Below are 21,824 nucleotides of genomic sequence, written 5' to 3'. Positions count from 1 at the left end.
TCCCTCTCTCTGTCTATCTGTCTGTCTCTCTGACTGACTGTCTGCCTGTCCTTCCAGGATTACCATCTTGAAAAACAAGAGGGCACCAGGTCAGCATTTGGCTTTCAAACGAGAGCCAGAGGATGTTCAGGCCAAAATCCACCTAATCAACAAGTAAGTTCACCTCAGATATAAATCCACCTCACACTGACCTCAGAGCAGATCTAAATCACCTCACACTGACCTCAGAGCAGATCTAAATCACCTCAAACTGACCTCAGAGCAGATTGATTTGATTTGATTCGGCAATAGAAAAAACAATAATACAAAATACATCATAGCTTTAAAAATTGACAAGGATGGCACAATAAAGTCTCAGACTTATTTCATAATCTGGTCCTTGCAGGGCCGGCGTCAGGATGAAATGACTTAGGGGGCGGTTATAACTGGGGAGGGGGCTGATTTTTTTTTGTTTTCGATTTATTTTTTATTTTTTTATATGATATTTTTATATCTTAAAACATAGGTTACATACCCGCTATGCCTATTTCTGGACTTTTTAACCATAATAACCTCTGAAAAGCACAATAACAACACAAGAAAGACTACTATTCAAAATAAAATAAAACATTTATTTCACAGTAGCAGATTAAAGGGATAGTTCGGTTTGTTTGAAGTGGGGTCCTATCAGCTAGTTCGATACACTAACTTAATTACCGTAAATTCCGGACTATAAGGCGCACCGGTCTATAAGCCGCACCTTCAAAGGTGACTATTTTTTTATGCCTCCGCCGGCGAAGCCAGGCCGAAGGCATTATGGATCCGGGTTGTCCGTCCGTACGGCCGGCCGTCCGTACGTCCGTACGGATGTTTGTTAACGCGATATCTGAGGAACGCCTTGACGGAATTTCATCAGATTCGCCTTAAACATTCACTTAGGCTCAAGGATGATCTGATTAGATTTTGGTGGTCAAAGGTCAAAGGTCAAGGTCACTGTGACCTCTCGAACACCATTTTCAAGCTTGTTAACGCGATATCTGAGGAACGCCTTGACGGAATTTCATCAGATTCGCCTTAAACATTCACTTAGGCTCAAGGATGATCTGATTAGATTTTGGTGGTCAAAGGTCAAAGGTCAAGGTCACTGTGACCTCTCGAACGCCATTTTCAAGCTTGTTAACGCAATATCTGAGGAACGCCTGGACGGAATTTCATCAGATTCGCCTTAAACATTCACTTAGGCTCAAGGATGATCTGATTACATTTTGGTGGTCAAAGGTCAAAGGTCAAGGTCACTGTGACCTCTCGAACGCCATTTTCAAGCTTGTTAACGCGATATCTGAGGAACGCCTGGACGGAATTTCATCAGATTCGCCTTAAACATTCACTTAGACTCAAGGATGATCTGATCAGATTTTGGTGGTCAAAGGTCAAAGGTCAAGGTCACTGTGACCTCTCGAACACCATTTTCAAGCTTGTTAACGCGATATCTGAGGAACGCCTGGACGGAATTTCATCAGATTCACCTTAAACATTCACTTAGGCTCAAGGATGATCTGATTATATTTTGGTGGTCAAAGGTCAAGGTCACTGTGACCTCTCGAACGCCATTTTCAAGCTTGTTAACGCGATATCTGAGGAACGCCTGGACGGAATTTCATCAGATTCGCCTTAAACATTCACTTAGGCTCAAGGATGATCTGATTACATTTTGGTGGTCAAAGGTCAAAGGTCAAGGTCACTGTGACCTCTCGAACGCCATTTTCAAGCTTGTTAACGCGATATCTGAGGAACGCCTGGACGGAATTTCATCAGATTCGCCTTAAACATTCACTTAGGCTCAAGGATGATCTGATTACATTTTGGTGGTCAAAGGTCAAGGTCACTGTGACCTCTCGAACGCCATTTTCAAGCTTGTTAACGCGATATCTGAGGAACGCCTGGACGGAATTTCATCAGATTCGCCTTAAACATTCACTTAGACTCAAGGATGATCTGATTAGATTTTGGTGGTCAAAGGTCAAAGGTCAAGGTCACTGTGACCTCTCGAACACCATTTTCAAGCTTGTTCACGCGATATCTGAGGAACGCCTGGACGGAATTTCATCAGATTCGCCTTAAACATTCACTTAGGCTCAAGGATGATCTGATTAGATTTTGGTGGTCAAAGGTCAAGGTCACTGTGACCTCTCCAACGCCATTTTCAAGCTTGTTAACGCGATATCTGAGGAACACCTGGATGGAATTTCATCACATTCACCTTAAACATTCAATTAGGCTCAAGGATGATCTGATTAGATTTTGGTGGTCAAAGGTCAAAGGTCAAGGTCACTGTGACCTCTCAAACCCCATTTTCAAGCTTGTTAACGCGATATCTGAGGAACGCCTGGACGGAATTTCATCAGATTCGCCTTAAACATTCACTTAGGCTCAAGGATGAACTGATTCCATTTTGGTTATCAAAGGTCAAAGGTCAAGGTCACAATGACCTAACAAATGCCATTTTCAAGCTCGGTAACGCCATATCTCAGTAACACCTTGACTAAATTTCTTCACATTTGGCTCAAATATCCAATTCTGCAAAGAAACGCCTTGATGCAATTTCTTCCAATTTGGCTCCAACATCCACTTGGACTCAAGAATGAACTAATGGCGGAGGCATAAGTCCGCGTTGCGGTCGTTCTAGTTTTCTTATATAAGCCGCACCGGTCTATAAGCCGCGGGTGTTTTGATGTTTAATTACCATATGTAAGGCTTCGTGCACAGAGGGGATTGTCGGGAAAGAGATGGCTGTTTGGGGAAGCTCCCATTTATTAACATTTCAACAAAACAAAAGTCAGGTCACTAATCCCCAGACAAAATCACACATTGTGGTATTTTTTGTTTTTTTTACAGTGCACACAGTGTCCGCGGTGTGGTGAAAAGAGGGCAAGAGAGGAAATTAAAACAGAAGTGGATTTATAGTTAGAAAGAGTGCTAAAGAAGAGAGAATTCCGTTTTTTATTTTTTTATTTTAGTTACTCACAGTACTATTGACCAGTCCAACTCAAAAGATATTCGGCAGTTTCACTTTGAGCTCTTGTTCCGCCGCTGTCCATCAATGGTTATGACGAGTCTCGCTGGGTACAGTACGCCAAAGCGATATCCATTGACTCGATGATGCTGTTGTATGTTGCGCGTTTCTGTTGCACCAACGCGGAGAGGTCCTGCCGGACGAAAAAGCGCGTACCCTCCCAGGTGAGGGGCTTCTTCCCCGCAGCCTGGAGGATGAGTTGACGGTCGGGCCAGCGGAGTAGGCAGATGAAGATGGCCCTCGGTGGCAGGCCGGGGTCTGGACGTGGCCGAGGCGCCCGGTGTGCCCTGTCCACCTCTGGTGGTTTCTCGCCTTCCTTCAGGTCCAGGATGTAACACAGGATTTTGCCACGAAAGCGTCCATGTCACCAATCTCAGCTCCCTCTTTTACATTGATCAGGCGAATGTTATTTCTTTTACTCCTGCTGATTAAGTCATCAACCTGCGTGTGCAGCGTTTCGATGTTTTTGCATTTTATCCACTTTCGGACTCACTGTGTTGTTTTTGTCCTCCAGTGCGCTGATGCGCTTTTCCGCATTATAAACTCTGTTCACGGTTGCCTTAGTTTCTTTAGTGAGTGGATGGACTTCTGCACGTTTTCAAACTTGTTTTCAAGCTGCTCAAAACCTCTGAGCGATGTCGGACTTAATCGATAGTGTTTCACGGAGTAAAAGTTTAGCCCAAGCCGTGTATCTCCAGCCTCCAGCAGGTGAGTCATTTCCTCATTCATGGCGTGATTGCTTCGTCTTTTTCTTTCTGCTTACCTGTGTTGTGTTATGTTATGTTATGTTATGTTGTTAAAAGAGGGCAAGAGAGGAAATTAAAACAAGTGGATTTATAGTTAGAAAGAGTGCTAAAAAAGAGAGATTTTTTTTTTTTTTTGGAAAAAATCCATAGATAAGCCGCACCGTTATATAAGCCGCAGGGGCCAAAAAAGGCCAAAAAACGGGAAAAAAGCCGCGGCTTATAGTCCGGAATTTACGGTAGGTACAGTGGTCTTGAAGCGGGGCGCATTGTGGAACGAGACCGCGCACTCAGAGCAGCACCCAAATCAGCCTTTTCTCTGTAAGTATGGGGGTCAACAACTAAAACGTAATTTAGCCACCTAAAACAACGCCCACCTAAACAAATCGATATCTGTGTACATGCACGCTCTATTTTGACAATTTTCAACGCTTTACTTTTCCGCCAATACATCATAAAGTATTTTGATACAAATTACAAATACTTGCTCAAAAAATGTATCACAATACAAATACAAAATACTGGTCTGGAAAATTTATTTGAGAGACAAATACGTATTTTGTATTTTGAAAATACATAAAAATACATTTTATAAAAACTGATAAAGAGCTGCAACAATTACTCAATCCATCAATTAATTGCCAAATATTACATTCATTGCCTATTTTGATAATCTATTCATTATTTTGAGCCATTTCTGTAAGGAAAATGTCCTAATTCTCTGATTCCAGCTTCTCAAATGTGAAATTTTCTGGTTTCCTTAGATGGTAAATCATCTCTTAGTCCTCTGTGACAGTATTCTCCTTTGTGTACCCTCTAACACATTACAGTTCTTTCATTTCAGTTTTAGCTGTTTTTCAGCACAGCTAATTTCTCCCTCACTTCAGCTGTTAATCACCTTCTGTGAGGGCTTTTGACTTACAGACAGCATTTCTACATGTTAACCTCAAGCTTTGGAACTTTGACCATGTTAGCCCTAGATAACTGACATAACAGTATCCCTGGAGATGATGTGCCATGGCTGCAGTTATGGAAATCGCCGGCTCCACGAGCTCCCAAAATCATGACTGACAGACAGACAGACACCGCCCACCCACCTTGGTGCCATCGTGCAAATGTGCGCCATCGGCTCATACTACATCCGAGTTGCTCGAGTGACATCACTGATGACATCACAACTGCCTGAGTGACATCACAGTTGGGCAATCAGTTGCTTGAGTGACATCACTGATGACATCACAATTGATCGAGTGACATCACTGATGACATCACTGATGACATCACAATCATGACCCACACTGCCGCCACACACACTGCCACCCACTTTTCCAATTTTAATTAAGAAGATAATTAGTTGTGTCTTTCTAATATGATACACTGGTTTGAATATGCAGTAAACCGTTTCATTTGCAGATAGGCCAGTGCATGCAATATCTAATCATCAATTTATATTAGTAATTTATCTCTGGGGGAATTTCCACCAATACAAGGCTTCATACTAGATACCGAAGTGATGTGAAGTCTGACTCAAGACCCACCCTACTCTGCCTCTGATTTGTGGTTGAGTTTGTTCTGAGGGTAAGCCAATCAGAGGTAGAGTAAAAGTGACATGTCACATTTCTTTCCTCCACAGTTTAAACCTGTGTCAATGGTAAGAATGTGTCAATTTGAGAATAAAATGACATAAAATTAAAGAAAAAAGTATTTTATGTATTTAAAATACACAAAATACAAGGTCTGAAAGTATCTTGATACAAATTACATCTTATTTTTCTCGGTCCAGCCAAATACAAATTACAAAATACACAAATGTATTTGAAATACGTATTTGAAATACATGTATTTAAAATACTGCCCATCTCTGCCTGTGTTGAGGGTTATACGAACAAAAATGCACTCTTGAAGCTAAAAAAAATCCAAAACCAACAAGTTAATTATTTACATTTTTACTTCAATGTAGACCAGTCATTTCTTACACATGAGATTACTTTTAGCCTTTTAGTCATAACGATTATTGAAAGATATTCCATATTCCAGACTGAAATGTTATAACAGAAGTGGAGTATTGGCCAGAATGACATGAACATTTGGACACTTATTCAGCCGGTATCTTGCATGTTGCGTTCATGTGCACTGTAAAAAAAAAAAAACAGGAAGGCTTAGAAGAGAGATAAAACACTGACTTACTCTAGAGACAACAAGTCACCTGGCCTCTCTGGTCTGGGACGTTTTCCACAATTTATCCTGGGAATGGTGAAAAAGGTCTGCAGGGCACCCAGGCATTTAGGCAGCAGGCGCATCTCTCTGCCTGTTCACTCTCTGCAAAACTTCCTCTTCTGTATTCTCTCTGGTTCATAATTGTATCCTCTTGTCACCAAGGTGAATGGCATATCATCCTCGCTATCAAAATCACTCATATTTTCGTTCGTGTATTCTATTTGTTGTGTCTTCACTAACAAACCGAGAGAAATAAAATACCCCCAAATAACTGCGGAGTAATCCAGTGCTGCGGCTCTGTGCAGGCTTTTAGCGGAGGAATACGGTAGTTGTACGGTTGGGAGAAAAAGCAGTGCCGAATGAAACTGCTGTTTTGCGGAAAAGTAAAGCGCTGAAAATTGTCAAAATAGAGCGTGCATGTACACAGATATCGATTTGTTTAGGTGGGCGTTGTTTTAGGTGCTAAATTACGTTTTAGTTGTTGACCCCCAGGACTTACAGAGAAAAAGCTGGTGAGGCTGCTGCTCTGGGTGCCGGATCTGGTTCGACGCTGCGCCCCGCTTCAAGACCACTGTACCTAATTAAGTTAGTGTATCTTACTAGCTGATAGGACCCCACTTCAAACAAACCAAACTATCCCTTTAAGGCATTAATAGAGCTGAGCTTTGCATAACATGAAATGCGGGACCTGTCTGGAGCACTCTGAACATATATGTCTATATGAAAAGTCATAGAATAAACAATTGCTGCAAAAATGACAAAAAAATAAACAAAATTATAGCCAGTCAGTGCCAGGTTCATTAAATTAAAGAAATAAAGTGATCAGATGCGTTGTCTCAATCTTTCTGCTCATGGCATGCTGTGTGCTTGGGTGCAGCTGATTTCTCCCTCTCTGTGTGTGTGTGTGTGTGTGTGTGTGTGTGTGTGTGTGTGTGTGTGTGTGTGTGTGTGTTTTAATCATGTCATGATCACTCCAACATGCAGTGAGGTTCAAATTTAATAAATAGCTACATCTCTGACACCTTGTGACAAGCACAGCAAATAGCGCTTCCCTGCCAATTCTGAAACAACAGAGCTATGTTTATAGGGGGTAGCCTACATCAACTTAAACTGATCAAATTTGATGAAGACTGCAGAAACAGCAGCCGAAACATGTCAGGTACAAACATTGCCTAACTGGCCTTTATAGATGAACTATTCTATTTTTATTTTTATTTTTATTTTTATTTTTATTTTTATTTAATTTTTTTAAGTGAGGGGGCAGAAAATTGAACTGAGGGTGCAAAGCCCCCTGGCGCCCCCTCGTGGCGCCGGGCCCGGGTCCTTGGCCGTATGGCAGTGAAGATGGCGAAAGTCTGAATGGCCAGGCAATCTCCAACAACAACAAAAAACAATATTCTTACGCATTTAAGTTATCCAAAAGCCAGGTTTTGACCTAAAAAAAACTGTTGGTTTCCTGTGCTTTTTATATGCAAAGGTAACTTGTTCCAATGCACCGCTCCGCTAAATTAAAAATAACATTTACCCATGTTGGTTTTAACCCTTGGCAGGCACAGGTCAGCAATGCTGGCTCGGGTGTCGTGTGTATGTGCATCACCACTCCTCTGGAAGTGGTCTTTGAGGTACTCACAAGGTCTCCGACAGGAGCTCTGTTGTTATATATATAGACCCTTCTCACGGGGGCCATTTTGTGTCGAAAAGGCAGGACAAACACAGGTGCAAGCAAAACACTAATGAGGGTGTCCAACTTCCATGTTTGGAATTTGGAAACCCTCATTAGTATTTTGCTTGCACCTAAGTGTTAAGCTTCAACTGGTCCAGAACTCAGCTGCTCGCATCATCTCCAGAACCCCCTCATTTCATCACATCACCCCCGTCCTTCAGCAACCCCATTGGCTCCCGGTCAGATTCCGAATTCAATTCAAGATCCTCCTGTATGCATTCAAGGCGATTCACAACCTCGCCCCTCCTCATCTGTCCGATCTCCTCCATACTGTCTCCTCCACTCGCTCCCTCAGAGCTTTCAGCCGCTCTGCTCCTCAACTCTGGAACTCACTCCCACCTGACATCTGTAACATCGACTCTCTTCCTCTTTTCAAATCCAGCCCCCCCCCCATTTCATATTGTTAACTTTTATCTGTTGTTTATTGTATTTGTGTTGCGTTGCCTCTATTGTTGTTTATTGCACTTGTTTTTACCTTGTAAAGTGACCTTTGGTGTCCAGAAAGGCGCTTATAAATAAAATGTATTATTATTATTATTAACGTTGTGACTATCATCAACGCTTCATCTGGATTCAACTTTGACCTCCGTTGTCATGACATTCACCATTTTTTTCTCTCCTACCACAGTTTCTGAAGCCAACTGCCATAAACACCACAGAAGAAGAAAACGTTTCTGAGGCTACTTAAACTTTCCTGAACGAGCTAGTTAGCTAACTAGTTGAATTAACAATGGAATAAGATCACATATTTGTCGAAAACTTAATAAACACAATGCCTTTGGGTTAACGACGGGAAGATTATAAAGATGCGGTTAAAAAGGCAAATGCCTGGAAAGCTATAACGGACATTCTCAACACAGACCGCAAGTAACAGCTAACACATCGTTAGCATGGATAATCATACAGCATGTTAGCAAGCAGACAGTTTTGTAATGTTGCAATCAAAACGGTAACGTTATACCTTGACTGGCTAGCTTCTCTGTCTGTCCGTCCAGCATAAGGTGACCAGATGTCCTTGATTTTCGGGGACAGTCCCTGTTTTTGGTGACCTGTCCCCGGCTGGAGCTGTCCCCGAAAATGTCCCTGATTTTCTACTGCCGTCTGCGGCCGATATTACTCGAGCTCTAGCGGGCTCATTCTTAAATCTAGAGTGAAGATACTTATAGGGTATGAAACTGTAAGACCTGCACCATCCATTGGGACCAACAATGCCATGCTACCTTGTCGGGATGGGAGCGAAATAATGAATTTTGAAAAACCGGCATGGTCAATTTCAAAGGGGACCCTTGACCTCTCAGCTCAAGATATCTGAGTGAGAATGGATTCTATGAGTCCCCACGAGTCTCCCCTTTACAGACGTGCCCACTGGCAAACCACTCAAGCAGAAAGGTTGCAGGAGGCTTATGGGCGGGTTAAAAGCATATCACAGCATCACGTCTATGTAGCCCATTGATCCAGACATCCAACAAGTGTTTTGCTGCAGCTCTTTCAGGAAATCTTGAACAATGAAGAAGCACTTAGGCTACACCGAAAATACTTTTTGAGATCTGGGGCTATTCATAAAACATTTGACGCTGTAGGACGGCCAGGTCTAATGCTGCTGGAGAGAACAGTGAAGTGTGTGTGTGGGGGGGGGGGGGGGGGGGGGGGATCATCCCCTTTCTTATTTCATAGGTAATAACAGCAGATATTTTAATAATATATTTGATTGCCGGACTGGAAATGTCCCTGATTTTCATTTGAGAAATCTGGTCACCTTAGTCCAGCATTAATCCATGTGAAAATATCACAACACATCCTGCTCTGCGCCTCTGCGATGCGTTCTCCTATTGCCTAGGTGTTTATACTTTTTACGAGCGACAGCGTCCAAGATCAGCGTCGAGCGATACTGGAACGGACGTCACGTTCAGCGATGCCCGTCGGCCTATGATAAATCGCTGGACTCTAAACTGCCCTTAAGATTGACTAAAGCATGCATATTCTCTGTTTTCGACTAGTTTTAAGGAAAACAGAATACTGAAGTGAGCCAATCATATGTTATGGCTGATTGGCTTAACCAATCAGGTGTCTGGGAGTTGAACCTGAGGGCTGTCCACTCTGTGGGCAGTGCTTGTGTATTTTCCTTCAACTAGACCAGCTCAGTGGCCTTGTGGTTTGAGTGTCCGCCCTGAGACTGGGAGGTTGTGAGTTCGATCCCCGGCCGAGTCATACCAAAGACTATAAAAATGGGACCCATTGCCTCCCTGCTTGGCACTCAGCATCAAAGGGTTGGAATTGGGGGGTTAGATCACCATATGATTCCCGAGCGCGCCGCTGTTGCTGCTCACCGCTCCCCCAGGGGATGGGTCAAATGCGGAGAACAAATTTCGCTTGACAATCAGTGGGACTTTACCTTTACCTTTACTTTAGTGGCTTCGATGTATCTCCTGGCAACCCCGTAAACAAATGGCTGGCTTGACCCCCTACTGTTTGCGGCCTGTGTGCCCAGGACCTCTGTCTCTGCCACAAAGGAAAAAGGACTGTCTTTTTACTGTCCTCAGGCACATTCTTGGGCTTTGCCCTGGGGGGAGCAAAGGGTGTCTGTCTTTTCACACAGAGGTGTGATCTCATGACATCTCTGATGATGTCATCAGTGGGACATACAAACAGAACCCTAGCTCCCTTTTATTTATATAGGAATGTAGAAATTGATTTGCTTTATTATGTTTTCAACATCTTTAGAGTGACAAATTACATTTTATCCACCAGTTATTACATCAGCCTTGCATTCTCTGGATTTATCATTTTAACCCAGAAGAGCCAATAGTAATAATAATGATATTGATAATGATAATAATGTTCCTGCTGTGTTTCAGGTTGTACAGTATGGAGGTGGACGATGCAGCACTGATCGACTGGGACGAGGTGGCCCAAGCTGTTGGGTGAGGTCAAAGGTCAAATACTACATGCTGTTAGGACTACAGCAGTGATTCTTTATTTAGTCCACATTAGCACCATGGACCTAGCCTGATGTCCAGCCCCTATAAATCAGTTTTCAGCACTCTGCAATTTATATGCCGATTGATAAGGGTCTGGAAGTAAGCCTACCCACCACTAATTCAGTGACGTATTTTCTCGCCCCAACTAATTGGTTGCTGTTAGAGGCTAATCATCAAACTCTTTGACCAATCGCAGTAGTGAAGCAGGATGACGCCAACTCACACCAACAAAGTTCACTTTGTGTGTGTGTATGTGTGTGTGAAGACAGCAGTGTCTTATATGTTGTAGGCCTACATCCTTTTTTTCAATGACAATAAGAAGAGGATCTGGCAGTCGCATTTCAAGCCGGTGGGAAGCACCGCCAATACATCTTCACCTCTTAAAAAGGCTTTTAAACACAGTTTGTTTCTGTTTTGCCATGGCCATTTTTTTAAGGACTGATGAAATCGCTAAATCTAGCTTCCTATCATCCAACCGATGCCCGGTGCTGCTGCCATGTTGTTCAGGGTTGCTAGGTCTGTGTGACAAAACTAGCCCAATGGCCAATCAAAACTACCCCTAAATTCCCTCAGTCGGGACTCGGCAGCACTGTGTACTTTAGATGCTGAAAAAGCCTAGAATCAAATGGTCATTGTTTGGTTTATGCAGTGGATCAGGATGATGTGTCCAAAAGCCATGGCTTCAATCAGAACCAACAACAAGGGGTGGAAAAGAGTACAGAAAAAAATCTACTCAAGTAGAAGTACTGTTACTTGAAGAAAGTTTACTTAAAGAGCATGGAGCAGGTTAGAGACCCAAATCAGTCAATGTGTAGGGGAATTATGTAGGAACTGGATTTTCACATTAAGACACTTACATATAGGGCCCTATTCTCCCACAGGCCTTAGGCGCAAAAACTGGCATTAAACGCAAAAAAACGTGCCTTGCGCCTGCCTTGGGAAGATAGCAACATGGCTTTACACCCCGAAATGCGCTTTACGCCAAACAGGCGTGGCGCAGTGCCAGAATAGGCGAGAATGGGCATTTCGGCCTTAAATACTATGACTTTACATAATGTAGGCTATATTTATGTGCATCATCCTACCTGCAGCAGGGGAGAGAAAACGATATCATTCTTGACAAACTTTCACCAATCTAATCTCATCATTTTTTCTAGCCAATGCGTTTAGAACATTCTTTTCACTTTGATCTTGCTATAGTGGGTGTAGTATAGTAGTATAGTATAGTATTGACATGCTTGCAGTATTTAAACTGCAGTTAAATTGGTTTGAGAAGTATAATAATATGGAATAATAACCTATATATGGAGACAGACAGACGGGATGAAGGGAGGGGGGCGAGCAGAGCACTTGGCTTGTCTCTGGCTTTACTGGATTGCTTCCCCAATGAGCAGACTGTGCATAATTTTACCCTTAAAAGGTGTGGTTGTATTGCTTAAGGCTGCGTGTAGCGCTGACACCAAGATATCGAGTGGGCTGGCCAACGCCCACTGATCTGCGCTGCGCTGGGCGCTCAGCGCAGTTTATAGGCTGATGCAACGATAGGGGCCATACACTACAGTGACTTCTGGGGTCGTTTCACTTTTTGTGCTTTTATTTTGAAATCTTGGACTCCAAAGCTGTGACGTAGGCAGCGTAATGGGCAGTCCTGGGAAGTCTGGCTCTGGCTGGACGCTGGTGGCAGCCATCATATCAGCACTCAGCACTCAACACCCGCACCCCCCCCCCCCCCCAATCACAATGCAATATGGACTGCTCCAGCTTTTTCAGCACCAGACACACCTTTTTCCTCATTCATTCAAAGCACCATACTGTATGTATGTCAGAATCAAAATCCGCGTTGGATATTATTAGTCTGTTCCCGAATGACTGTCTAAAGCATACATGGGCAAAATACGGCCCGCGCCACCTGTGTGGCCCGCGATGGAATTGCAAAAAAAAAAAAAATTACACACACAGTGCACCTGAACGCAACATGCAAGATACCCGCTGAATAAGTGTCCAAATGTTCATGTCATATTCTGGCCAATACTCCACTTCTGTTATAGCATTTCAGTCTGGAATATGGAATATCTTTCAATAATCTTTATGACTAAAGGGCTACATTGAAGTAGAAATTTAAATAACTCAAATAACTCATTGGTTTTGGATTTATTTAGCTTCAAGACTGCATTTTTGTTCGTGTGACCCTCAACACAGGCTTTGATCATCCCGGGACACTTACTGATACTTATGCTTAAATTAACCCACTCATATTCTGATTTATTTCAAGAAAAACATTTCAGCTAGTGGAAATTCTAATTGGCTGGTAACTTTAAAATCTAGCAGCCATATTCATTTCAAGCCCTGAGAGCAGGTGGTGACATAGGAGTGAGTGAGAAAATAATCAAATATTGGTGGTTAAGACTGAATAATGACTTCACAACTGTTCATTTAAAATGAGTTATTCCTCTAAACCTGGCTTCAAATGCACCAAATGTTTCACGCTGGCGCCGTTCGGCCCTCAGCAAAACCTGGTAGCGAGGACATTTTTTGTGGCCCTCTCTATCATCAAAGTTACCCATCCATGGGTTACGGCATGACAATATTTGTTCGGCCCCCGGCAACAATCTGGGTTTCTCATGTGGCCCCCCATGAAAAATAATTGCCCACCCCTGCTCTAAAGTTACCACTTTTATTCACATCAGTAGGCTAATTTCTTCTCCACGTATCTACAGCAGCTCAATTCACCCTCTCAATAAACGCAATAAAACCGGCATGTCTTTTTTGCGAGTGGAAGTAATGTGTAATCTATCTCAGTCTAAATTTCCAAAATCCGTAGGCGAGACCATTTAGCCTCAATGAATAATAATGATCTCATGATGTGTTTGGTACCACTGGTGGAATAATTCCTATAGGCTAATAGGCTATCAATAAAAAATAATGATAATACAATTAAAAAAGGCTGAATCGACATGGTACGTGCGGGCATAGATTTCATTGATAAAAAATAGCCTATTTTGTGGTCACATATACTGTAGGCTATTGGCAGCAGAGTCGCATATCTCCATATCATACAAGGACTATGCTGGAAATAATATGAAGTTCAATCACATCATACAGGCCAAAAGCAACACAGTTGCAGCTGCAAAATGCAGGAGTAGCCTGATATGAATAATCTCTGTGCAGGTGATCCCATATTAAATTGCTTAGATGTAGTAGGCTATTATGGCATGTATGACCGTCCAACCCAACAGCCTCAGCTCTGTTGCGCACACGGCACCGTGCGCTTTGGAGACGTTTATGTAACCTTTTTACGCCGGTTTAGTGATATTTCTCTACGCACCATTCAGCTGCAATCAATCGGCGGGGTCAAACAACGTATCTTGCCTACTTGAGAGCACAAACATTTATATATAAAAACATATTCCAAAGTGGTAAGTAGGGCTTAATTTAAATGTAGCCTGCAAGTGCAACAATGCCAACCAGCCAGGCTCGCTGTCAAACAATTTGTCTGAAACACCCATGTGCATCGCCAGTGGGAAACAATTCCGAATTCTACCTTCAGTGACATTTTGCATAGCCACCTCTATTGCAAACTCAATCTTAGCTTCAACACCACATAATTTAAACACTGAGTCTACAGTCTACTACACACTGCAACAGGTTTAGCACAATATCATGTAAGGTTCTTGAAATTAACAGAATCTTGTGCTCTGCATTTGTATCATTGTTTGCAGTTTATTAGAATACTGATTATTTATGGAGGATATTTGTATAGAAACCTGCTAGGTGTAGGGTTCCTTCCTACACATTTTGAATTAAAAATGTTTTTTTACAGACTTATTTGTTTTGAAGATTTTGACTGGTGTTCAATATGATTTAGGCAGACATTTTGCCCCTGCTAACTAATATCACTGTATAGATGAAGATGTTCTTCACAGCCATCAGAATATGTGAAATGATTAGTAGGGTTCCATATTATACATGTATAATAGTAGAGCATGCTGACTGTGGCTGGATCAGAGCAGCCCTCTAACTGAACATTATTCTACATCAATGCAAACTGGAGTCTCAGGTCTACACAACTTCAAGGCTAGAATTAGCCTATCGAACTTGAACCACAACATTTTACATTTGAAAAAATAAATAAATTCTAAGCTATTCAAGACCTGAAAATGATCAAATTAATTCTCAATACTTTTATATGGTATGTAGGCCTGCACGATATGAGGAAAATCTGCGATGTGCGATAACATTGTTCAATATAGTGATGACGATACGACAAATATACATACAAATATTAAAGTATGCATATTAGCTATACAGTTCCTATGTCTTTCTGCTTTAATAATGCTAACATAGACCCCAAACATTGAATAGCCTATCAAGAAATACACACTAACTCAGTCTCTAGCTGAAACTACACACAGCGTGTTTGGGCTTTGGCAGAGGGGCGGAGCGCACTGTTCCAAGGTGTACGCTGGATTTACAACACAAGACAAAATTATCAGATGCTGAGTGGGAATGCATGACGCATCATGTAAATAAAACCACTTTTGTTATTCATTGCGTTTCAGGCAGTCTTTGCGAAAATACGATTAATTGTGCAGCCCTAATGGTATGGGGTATTTTACTTATATTCTTCCTCTGGTGCAGGGTTGGTCCATTTCACATTCACTCAACATCAACATATTAATTTACAGACATCTTATCATTTTTATCCAACTGTGCGTTGTCTGTGCCAGACAACGGAGAATGAGTTTGTCTGCATGCAATAGCCTACATGATTCAGATGTAACGTCACATGGTTTAGCACATTATCCTCCTCCAACAACAACACAATCTTTGGAGGCAATCTCTGTTTATTATGATGCAATAAAGTATGAAGCAATCAAATAATATTCTCCGGTCATGAAAATCTACCATTGCACTGACAGATAAATGTTCAAATTCCCCAGCATAGTAAATCATTGTATTGTATCTCTCAAATCTAGCCTAAACTCATCAGCAATATGTAGGCTACTTAACATTACATCTCAAAAGAGCATACGAGTAACAAATTATGATGAGCCATGCACATGCAGATTAACGTTACACACTTTAAACGTTATTTTCACAAAGCCTTTCATGACAGCATCATTGTGCCTGTTGGTCTAGCTTCCATCCATGGTGCTCGGCGCTCGGTCGGGTTCAGCAGATCAGTCCAGTGTCATGTCATCAGTCCAGTTCCTTGAGGAAACGAACAGTGGTACCATGTGGTTAATCACGTTACACATTCAGTTGCAGTTACTGTATCTAACGGTGCCAACTTCCAAGCCTTAGCAAACTCCCTAATGTTAGCTAACGTTAGCGTATTACGCTACACAGCAGGCCTGTGTTAGCTAAGGCCATCTACCGGTTAAAACAGCCTTTTTCCCTGCAGCTGCTGTCAAGCCGTGTCTGGAGCTTTTTCCCCCAAAATGTTTGTAAAGATGCCACATTATTCACATACACCACTGGTTACCCGCCTCAACTGGTGACAGAAGTGAATTTAGTGATGAAATAGCATGTGAAAAATGTAAAAACCTACCGTGCTCCGTAATGGAGGTGAAGGAGAAGTTGTTTATCCAGTGCCTCTCTGAGGGAAAGGGGAGGGGGAAGCCAGACGTGCACGCGGGAGCCACTCCCTACTCTGACGTGTCAGGCTTTCCATTAACAAAATAAAAGCCTGTTAGTTTATTCTCAAAAAACAAGGTGTTTTTCCTGATATTTTTTTCCACATGTGTTTTGAGAAAAAAAAATCCTGCATTAACTTTTCAAATGGACCTAGGAACAAAGTTAAGTATACATTTAGTAAAGGAATTACCCTGCCCCATGCTCTTTAAGTAGAATTAAAAATACTGGTTTAAAAATCTACTTGGTAAGAAGTAAAAAGTAGCTTATTTAAAATGTACTCAGAGTAAAAGTTACTTAGTTACTTTTCTTTTGGGGTGGGGGGGTATATAATCTCTCACACACAATAAAAAAGTACAGAGACAAAGCTCAAATTAGGTTCTTTTTTCAAGTTCATCCTCAACTTCAACTAAATCCGAGTTTCAGTCCAGACAAGTGTTTTCTAGTCACGTCCGTCCTGACTTCAGTAGAGTACAACTGAAAGGATGGCTTTACCGGTAATCAACGCACTTTGTATCATACAGGGTTGGGGAGTAACGGATTACATGTAACGCCGTTACGTAATCTGATTACAAAAAAACGGTAACTGTAATCTGTCACAGTACATTTTAAAATGTGTAATCTAGATTACAGTAACGGGGGTATAGTAACGGCGTTACAGGCGGGATTACATTCGCCCTTGCCTCTTCATTAATTTTACAAAATAACAACAAAAAACGGTGTAGGGCCTAAAAAAAAATAAAGTTCAGTATTTTATGAGCTTGTTGATTTGACGTGGCGCTAAGGGGCGGGGTTTGCCACTGCGCAAAGGTGCTTTTCGCTACGGATACTTTAAAAGGAAAATGGCAGGGAGATTCAAGATTCAAGATTTTTATTGTCACTCCATAGTACAAGTATCACGTGTGAAATTATTGTGCTGTGGACTCCGTTTACAACATAGTAAAATATAACAGGGCATATGAGTGCAAAACGGAGCATGACAGACATGTGCTTTGTGTCGCTTCTCTGCCCATGCAGCACTAGCGTGCCAACCAAAATTGTGAGATTGGGGTTAAAATAATTTGAAAACGTGCTTCAGCTAAACAGTGCCCTTGTATATTCGTATCAGCAGCCATACTCTGAACCTGTTTCGATTTTGGAGCGTCCCCCACCCCACCTCTCTCTCTCTTTCTTTTCCTCTTTCAGCCCGTCTCGCATAGCTCCCAAAACAAATGAATCTCACGGCAGTTTAACAAGCGTGTAAACAACGAGACTCTATAGCAAGATTGTCTGGACAAGTGAGGACACAAATACATCGGCTACCAAAATATATTTCCCTGCTGCATGTCATGATGACATCGGCAAAAGTTTGGATGCAGCCACAATGCCTTTTCCCCCCACACTGCCTGATAGACAGCTAGGAGATTAACAGCCTCTGACTGGCAGGGGCTTTGAAACTACGGTAGCCTATAACAACTTTTTATTCATTGGTCATTCATTGTGATATAAATTAGTGACATTTTCCCCCAAATACTCATGGTTCTGTGCTGTTGGTATTTGGTAGCTTATCTGATGCCTGCAGTGCGGCGCCGCGTCAATTAACGATAATGACGGGAGGCTTGCGCACCAGCAGGATGATGTATTCACGCAGATTTTCAGTCCTAAATATCAAACATGTTTGATGTGAAAGCATTCATATTGATTTAAATATTTTGTTCATATAAAAACGTGTGTAGAGCACAGTGGTAGAGTACATGTAGGCTATGTTATGAAAAAAGTATCCATTGCTGCTGTAATTTTAAGGAAAATAAAAATATATAGCCTATATATAGCGAGAGGTTTTTACTTTCACTTAGTGTTTCACGTCGTGTTTCAAGATTAAAGCAACAAGCTGCGTCTTCCACTCCACATCATGAAAAATACCCATAACGTAAATTAAAGTGGTCTTAAAAATAACTCTTGTTGTATTCTCCTTAACTTCATGTTGGTATAAACATTCTTATCTGGTTATCAATGGTAAAACATGCTTCATCTAGTTAAATAAGGGTTTTAGCCAGGACTCTTGACCAGGACTCCCTGGAAGAAGAGATCTTGTATCCCAATGGGACATTCCTGGATTAAAAAAAAAAAAAGTAATCCAAAAGTAACTGAAAGTAATCCCTACTTTACTTTTAAATAGTGGTAATCGGATTACGTTACTAAGTACAATTTTTAACAAGTAACAAGTAACTTTAAGGGATTCCTATTTAAAAGTAACCTACCCAACCCTGGTATCATATATAATCTCGGTAATGTAAGCACATGGGCAGTGTTTACCTACTCTCTCTCTTTACCTCATGGAGAAAAATGCTCCTGCTGCTGCCTGCAGAAACTCCGCCCCCACCAGCTGCAAGTCATTAAGGCTTGTTAAGTATCTCCATGCGATTCTCCGTGGATGTGCGCATACTTAAACAATTAAAATAAACAATAACAGCAGAATCTGCCTCTCAAGCAGAACTTCCACAGCTCCGTTGTGACGCCTTGTGATGTAAAACGCATCACAAGGAGGAGGAAATTGGAGATCTCTGTGAGGAAAACAGAGAGAGAAGGTAATCACTGCTCATGTGCTTTATATTACTGAGATTATTAATGATACAAAGTGGGTTGATTACCGGTAAAGCCATCCTTTAAGTCAGTGGTGGTTCTCTCTAGAGAGTTAGGGCTAATGTACACCGCCTCCGGAACAGATGCGGTACGGCTCTGGTACGGCTGCGAACAGACCCACACTCATGTAATTTGTCAGATGGATGCGGGATCCGACAAAAATAGATCTGGCAGTTTTACCAGGTCCGCAACGCAGCCGTAACGCATCTGGTGTACATTGCCTATTAGCCTGGCAACCTGTGTTTTATATGGACAAACTTACACCCTTTTCCCCTCTCAGTAAAATGACTCCTAGCTGCGTCCAGATGAGTTTCCACAAACTGAAGGTCACCAAAGTTCCCAACTGGAACACTTTATCCTACTGCGGTCAGTATCGAGTTTCTCCCTGCATGCCTGTCTACCTGTCTGTCTACCTGTCTCTCTGCCTGCCTGTCTGTCTGTCTACCTGTCTGTCTGCCTACCTACCTGTCTGTCTGTCTGTCTGCCTGCCTGCCTACCTGTCTGTCTGTCTGTCTGTCTGTCTGTCTGTCTGTCTCTCTGCCTGCTTGTCTGTCTGTCTAACTCGCTGTCTGTCTACCTGTCTGTCTGCCTACCTGTCTGTCTGTCTGTCTGCCTGCCTGCCTGTCTGTCTACTAGGGCTGCCCTCGACCAAAGATTATCCTGGTCGACCAGAAATCGACCACAGCTCTGCCCAATCGATTGGTCTAAAAAAGATTTTAATTTTTTGCAGTGTACCCGATAGCTGATAATTATAAATAAAAGCTATTTGCAGCGTTGTAATGTTACCGGAATGGACAGACTGATCAGCCTGCCATGCAACACCTGGCCACCTGCTCAGTTCAGAGAAAGCCTGTGCGATGGTTATGTAACGTTAGCACACGTGGCATGGTTAATTAGTTGGTAGAAACAACAGCTAGATAGCTTTTGCGATTTATTCCAGTAACATTTTATAACAGCCTGTCTAACATTACCGGAGTTGGAGTGTGAGTGAGTGTGAGTGAAAGCGGCTGGACGTCCAGTCTCACTGATGACTCAATCTCATCTCATAAGGTGCGTACTGCGCTCGTTAACAGCTTGTTAACAGCTGATGGTGGCTGCATGCGTCCATTGTTTGCGCTGATAGCTGAGCCATTTAATTGTTAATTCCATCGCTCTGCTGGGTTGCTCTCCTTTCTGCTAACTAAGGTTAGCCTGTCTCTCTAGCCTGGATCACTCCCTGTGTGCTTCTAGAAAAGGCTCGACCAACGTGAATCTTGTCGACCAAGAGCACGTCAACCAAACAATCGAGCTGGAGGGGGCAGCCCTACTGTTTACCTGTCTGTCTGCCTGTCTGTCTGTCTACCTGTCTGTCTGTCTGTTTGTCTGTCTGAATCATCCTCTCCTCTACTTCCTGTAGAGATCCTTGACTTCCTGCAGAAGAAGTGTGTTCCTCAGCTGAAGGCGGAGCTGGAGAGGCTCAGAATGGCCACTCGGGAGATATACTTCATATCTGACATCTTCTCTGAGGAGGAAGATTTCAGGGAGGTGGACAACAGCAAGCTGACCAGGGACCAATTACGACGCAGACCGGAACAGCTGTGATTGGCTGCTTCAACTGTCATCTGTCACTGGTAATTTAAAAACCAACAGTTATTACAGTAACAGCTGGTTGACCATGGGACACTATCACATTGACACTCGGCTTGTGTGATATCCAAAATATAATATTGCGATGCTCTCCTGCCAAAATATCACAGTAAACGATATAATCACCATTTGCGGTTAATAATTAATTATGCCTCCACCGGCCAGAGCCAAGCCGGAGGCATTATGGTTTCGGGTTGTCCGTACGTACGCATGTCTGATGGTGGTCAAAGTTCAAGGTCTCTGTGACCTCACGAACACCATTTTCTAGATCGTTAACGCAATATCTTGGGAACGCGTGGATGGAATTTTGTCAAATTTAGCTCAAACGTCCACTTGGACTCAAGGATGAACTGATTACATTTTGGTGGTCAAAGCGCAAAGTCACTGTGACCTCACCAATGCCATTTTCAATCTCGTTAATGTGCTATCTCAGGAACGCCTTGACGGAATGTCATTACATTTGGCTCAAACATCCACTTGGACTCAAGGATGAACTGATTAAATTTTGGTGGTCAAAGGTCAAAGTCCAAGGTCACTGTGACCTCACAGCTCGTTAACGCGATATCTCAGTAAGGGCTTGACGGCATTTCTTCACCTTTGGCTGAAACGTCAACGTCTGGACTGTCATGGATGTCAACTGCTCACTTATTGGCGGAGGCATATATCCACGGTGCAGTTGTTTTAGTTATTAATTATATTCCAGATTCAAGATGTTATTGTCACTCTGTAGTACAAGTGAAATCCTTATGCTGTAGGCTCCGTTACAGACAAGGTTCAGTCAGTAAATAGGCGCAAAATCATGGCAAACGCAACAACAACAACTATATATACCGGTATATAGGCTACCGGTGTGTGTATATATGTATATATATATATTTATACCATGGTCTGAGTGAATACTCGATTCTGATTGGCTGCAAGGTGTCCATTAAAAAGTGATAATGTACAGTTGGTAAAGACGTTTAGCCAAATGGTCTGTTCACCATTCATATCAATGCGCCATAGTTTCAACAGTGGTATCAAGAGAGCTGTTTGAGCTCTATAAGGGTTAATATGACACTTTTGGAAGTTGAGAAAAAAATGGAGTCGGTCAAAGTAAGTATTTAAATCACCCATGTGTGCTCAGTTTATCAAAAATAACTCTTATTTACTATTTTGATTTTCGTTTCGGAGATTTCCCTCTGAGCGGGGGCGAGCGGCGCCCTTCGTTCTGGTCAGCTGACAGAAGC

The sequence above is a fragment of the Poromitra crassiceps genome, assembly GCF_964638095.1.
Source record: "Poromitra crassiceps genome assembly, chromosome: 5".
Classification (NCBI taxonomy): Eukaryota; Metazoa; Chordata; class Actinopteri; order Beryciformes; family Melamphaidae; genus Poromitra; species Poromitra crassiceps.
The sequence above is the reverse complement of the archived record's forward strand: the minus strand, read 5'-3'. Positions refer to the sequence as shown.